Consider the following 5719-nt stretch of genomic DNA (forward strand, 5'->3'; position numbering starts at 1 on the left):
TAATTAATTACGAACATCTATTTATTTAAAATAATTATGTACACTACAGGACGATCTCTGGCAGCGCTCACAAAGAAAATCGCAATCAATTTTTATAAGGACAATCAAGTTAGCGTACTTATGTCAGGCATGAAAGATTACATTTTGATTCAAAATGACGAAGGCAAACATATAATACCTATTCATGTTCAGAAGCGACTAATTTTGTTAAACTTGAACGAATTTTATAAGTTTTTACAATCACAATACACTGATATAAAGATCATTCACTGCTTTACGACCCAAAATTGTATCTTGACAGATACAAGTGGTATTCACACAATGTGTGTTTGCTCCACTCACCAAAATGTTGGGTCAGTTGGGTGAGTACTTTGCTATCGATTACTGTAGAACAATTATAAATGTTTCTTAATAAGTAATTAATTTTAAATTATTAATTTCCAAAGGTAACATAACCTTCAACTACACTGGCCAAACCTGGCCTACACAACTATATCCGCGGGGTAGTTTTGTACCCCAAATTTTAACGCGGCGTTCTTCTGGTATGAGATGCGGATCGGCACTGAGAATACACGATTGTGCCACGCAAGAAATATTTGCGTAATTGTGTACAGTGGGGTACGTTTGTACCCCGCTAGTGTAGTTAAGGGGTTAGTCTACCCTTATAGATCGGGCAGAAACAGCAAATTTTCAGGAATTAATTTCAGACAAAATATCGGTGATACATGAATGATTTTTGTTTCATTATCTTTATTAAGGTTTCAAGAACATGTACAAATTTTTTGGTGTAAAAAAATTTCAAAATGGCGATGAGGCACTCCTTCGCCATTCCTGAATTTTTCAAAAATGCAGTGAAAAATTCAAGAATTTTTTTCTTGACGCCAAAAACGCGGAGAGAAAAAAAGCTCCGTCATTCCGAAGACAATACAATATAGTTAATGAACATATTTTTTTTTTTTTAGACCACCCACATTTCAGAAACCCATGTACACCGTCTAAAAAGCATAATTGCGCGCGAAGGAGTGCCTCATCGCCATTTTGAAATTTTTTTACACCAAAAAATTTGTACATGTTCTTGAAACCCTAATAAAAATAATGAAAAAAAAAATCATTCATGTATCACCGATATTTTGTCTGAAATTAATTCCTGAAAATTCGCTTAAAACATTACAACGACTGCCAAAACTTGATAATTTGCAAAAACTCTTCTGAAAAATGTTTTCTTGGAAACTGCAACGACTTGTTCCTGAAATTTTACAAAAACTTGTACTTGACGCAATGAAAAGTATCGATATTGAAGTCATTACTTATAAACAATGGATGTCTAAACCATGCACATTACTCGAAAACATTTAATGTTCAACTTTTGTCAACGAATTATGCACAAGTGTACAAATTTTGCTGCCACATTCATTTATATCGACAGAGCAATCATCTTCTTTAAAGAAATTAAAAGAAATACTCGAAGAAGATGAATTTCTGGTAATCTGCTTTTTTGCGGAAAATTATGCATTTGTGATACAAAATGCTGCTCCAGATTTTCACTGGAATAATAATCAATCGACAGTGTATTTTGTAGTTATTTACTACAAAAAATAACTTAATTGTACACAAAATAATTAAGGTATATAAAAACAAGGCAAATGAGAGCCGATACGCACGTTAGACGGGCGACGATTATAATAATCGAAAATCAAATAGAACAAACGTTTCGGTCCCTTGGTTTGGACCTTCTTTAGTGTGTGATAAAAATATTAAGACATGGAGTTGTGATACCGTAACCAAATTCGTAGAATCCAAAAATCCATCGCAGGCAACTCAGTAGGAACACGAGGAATCTATCGTGTCTCAACACCGTTTAGAGGGACATGGATTTGATTGAGACAACGTCTTAATTTTAGACAGAGAGAAGTCTTTATATAAGAAGAAGTATTTCGGAGATGTTTCATATTAAGCACTAATAGTCCAGTCGGCACGTCGTTAAAAATGACAAAATAATCGATTAGATAAAGCTGGAACAAATTTTAATCGCTTTGTTTGGGTGTCAGTAATGACATACTAACATAAGTTTAGGACTTCTCCCGTGGTGTGCTTCAGCCGCCATCTTGGAAGAAAGGGGTGAAAAATCGGTTTTTCGCGAATATCTCAGTTTCCATTAGACTTAGGCTAAAATAGTTTTATATAATATTGTAGAAAATTAAATTATCTACAAAAAAAATAGTATAAGTTTTTTTCCTACGACCAATAGTTTTGGCACTAGAGCCAGGAAGAGTGATACTTTTTGTAACAATTAAACGGTTTTAGCGACTTTATTTTGCCGTATCTCATTTCTCAGAGAAATGTAATGTACTTTTGAACTCGTTTCCTCACCATCTTGCGGTAAAGTTAGTGGCGCGTTTTTTTTTATGTGGTATCCCCTGTAGGCCTAATTCACTCTTCTCTGGCAAAAATTTTTCTTAAAAATTCTTCATATAATTTTTCAGAACTTTTATGTAAATTTCAGATTTTTTTAAAATTTCTGTATAATTTTATAACTTTTTGGAAAATTCTCTAGCGCCAAAACTATTGGTCGTAGAAGTAAACCGTAGAAAACCGATTGGCCGTAGAAAAAAACTTATACTACCTTTTTTGTAGAGAATTTAATTTCCCACAATATTGTATAAAACTAGTTTAGCCTAAATCTAATGGAAACTTAAATATTCGTGAAAAAGCGATTTTTTACCATTTTCTTCCAAGGTGGCGGTTGAAACACACCATGGGGGAGGTCGGAAACTTAGTATGTCATTACTGACACTCAAACAAAGCAATTAAAATTTTTTCCTGTTTTGTCGTAATTAGTCGATTTTTAAATATATATTTGCCGACTGGACTATAAAGCAATGGCATTAATTCACAGGAGGACACGGCAGAGTTAAGCAAGGATTACTTTCCGATTATCGAGGGATTCTCTCATATATAATTTTCCTTCTTACTTTATTTATATTTACGCTTTTAGTGTCGAGAATTGATGTTTCATGATATCTCATAATTATTGTAACCCCGGCGCTCGTCCGTGTAAAGATACTGTATTTTCTTCCGACAAATAATTGCGCTCGAGTGATGTCTAGACTTTTTATCAATTTGACTATCAGGTAATACTATGTAATTTTTTAAGGTATGACTATATTCAATTTCTTTTTTTAATATCATTTTTTTAAATTAAGGCAACAGTCACATCGACGAATGACATCGGTACTTGTACAATCATGTTGCGACGTTAGAGCTTTTGACATTTTATCACGACTGCATTTTTGGATTCTACAACCTTAAGGTTATGGTATCACTGAATGTCTTAATATTTTTATCATACTGAGGAAGGTCCAAACCAAAGGACCAAAACGTTTGTTTTATTTGATTAATTTTCGATTATTATTATAACCGTCGCCCGACCAACGTGCGTATTGGCTTTCGTTTGCCTTGTTTTTATATTCTTTATTTTTCTCAGAGAGCTTTAACCTTTGATATTAAAATAACACACTTGGATTTACAGTGTATTTACTACAAAAAAGTAGCGTAATTGTACACAAAAATTTAGTTATAATTTTTGACTGTCTAACTCATGACGTTGTAACCGTCTATGTCTATTCAAATATAATCAATCAAATCATAAAAACTATATCAAAAAAGGCAGCAAAATTGTATTATTTTTCGGGTGGGGTCCCGCAGCAGTACAAAAACTTTAAACACTTTGCAAAAGTTTACTACTACGAACAATATTGGAGTGCCAGCGGAATGGCATTTTTTTGTCACTGCACACGGAAAGAAACTCTGTGATGTAGGTGGTATAGTAAAATGACTTGCTGCTCGAGCAAGTCTGCAACTTCCTTCGGATTGACAAATAACTAGGTACATCTTGAAGATCAAACTTTTAATTTTTGAACATAAAATTAACTGTAAAAACTAAAACGGCATTTTTGAAGTTTTTTTTTTTCAAAAAGTACATTTCTTTCCAACTAATTTTGTAACCAATTTTTTTTACGATCCGATAGATAGAAGTAAAGTCACAGCTATTTAAATATTTTCCCCGGAGAAGATATTTCAAAACCTTGAACATCTATATCTCAAATATGACTTGAGATAAAAATTTGAAAAAGAAAAATTAGGAATACTTATTTCAGTTAGGGGAGACCGGGGCGAAGTCGGCCTCGGGGCGGAGTCGTTTTTGAAATTATCTCGAAATCTGTATGTTATTGTGTGAACTCGCCATTAATACTGTAAACGTTATGGTGCCCACGTGACCAACGGAGTTTAGTGAGGTTACGTGCCAGTTGTGATTCTTATCGAAGCAAACGTGTTTTCGCAAGTCGAAAGTAAAATTTCTTCTGCGTCGAAAGTTTGTAATATCTTAAGTATTATTGTCTCTTCGAATCTCAAAGTAAGTGATTCTAAAGAGTAATGCATGCTGAACACGAATCCAGTTCAGTTTTTTTATTTTCATTGATTTCTATTATTTTATAAGCGACCAAACCTAAAACTTGTGTTCGGGACGAAGTCGTGACCAAGCTAAAACAAAGTCAAGAAAGCTAAATAATATGTGCTGCGTATGCTCGGAGATAATAGAAAACAGAGCCAATGAAAAACAGTGCATTTTGTGCAGGCGTAAGGCACACAACGAGTGCGTGCGCTCGTCAGACTCTGTTTTTACATGCTTTAAGGGGATGCTGGAGCCGTCTGTTTTACCGGCATTTTTTGTCGGCACGTAGCGTCGTATTAATTTGACAGAATTAAAAATCCTTCTCCAGAATTGCAGTACATACATTAATGATTCGGGGGAACTCTGATTTTATATAGAAAACGAGAAAAAATTACAGAAGTACAAATTTCCTTATCCTACTTTTATCCCAATATGGCGTCTCGAGTTGCGGCGAGCTGTCAGCTCGTCACAAGATGTATTTCATATAAGAGATATACCATTGGTACGAACGCGAAAACAAGTTCCCCCGAATTGCACAACAAGAAAAACATCGATAAACCCTCCAAATCAAGATTTGGAAGCGTAATATAAAAGTATAATGTCGACGTGCATCGTGCGTATGTGTGCGTGCAATGTAGCGTGCTATCCTTGTCTATATCTTTGTCTATACAAGGACAAATATAGTTCGCCGGTCTTCTTTACCGACGCCGATCGAGTTCGGCTACGGCTCCAGCATCCCCTTAACTGTTAGCGAAAAAGAAAATTGATTTTCTTGAAATTATTTTCCGTTTTCCATTTTTCTATTAAAAAACAATGAATAAAGTGTATTCTATTATTTTTTATAATCAAAATTATGTATCTTTATTTAAAATCCAGTCCGAGAATGAAGACACGATTCCGCCCCGGGAATTTTAACTTTTTGATTTTTGTACCTTTGTCGTTTTTACTCTATACCGGTTGAACAAAGTGACGTAGACAAAAAATGCCTATATAAATTTTGTAGCCAAAAGTTTACTCTTTACAATGGTATACTATATTTTACTAAAATGATTTACTTTGTTGTTAAAAATCGGCACAGAAAAAATAGGGCTGACTTTGCCCCGATCTCCCCTACCTGATTGTAATAAAAAATTAAGAACAAAATCAAAAGAAGTCAGGGTCGGCGATCGACCGATTTGGCAAAGAATGCCCCATATGTATAGTAATGCAATTGTAGCGATATTTTCCTTAAACGTAAAAGACATTGGAAAAAAAAACAGCAATGTA

General features: G+C 34.2%; 1 long non-coding RNA gene across 1 annotated transcript in view; it reads left to right on the plus strand.

Moving 5' to 3' along the window:
- Nucleotides 1–4840, plus strand: part of LOC139816686 (uncharacterized) — a 192810-nt gene extending 187970 nt beyond the window's left edge. The window contains exon 6 of the long non-coding RNA XR_011733063.1: nt 50–4840. This is a non-coding gene — a long non-coding RNA (uncharacterized lncRNA). The remainder of the gene's footprint in view (nt 1–49) is intronic.
- Nucleotides 4841–5719: the final 879 nt, after the last annotated feature.

The sequence above is a fragment of the Temnothorax longispinosus genome, chromosome 7 (genome assembly GCF_030848805.1).
Source record: "Temnothorax longispinosus isolate EJ_2023e chromosome 7, Tlon_JGU_v1, whole genome shotgun sequence".
Lineage (NCBI taxonomy): Eukaryota > Metazoa > Arthropoda > Insecta > Hymenoptera > Formicidae > Temnothorax > Temnothorax longispinosus.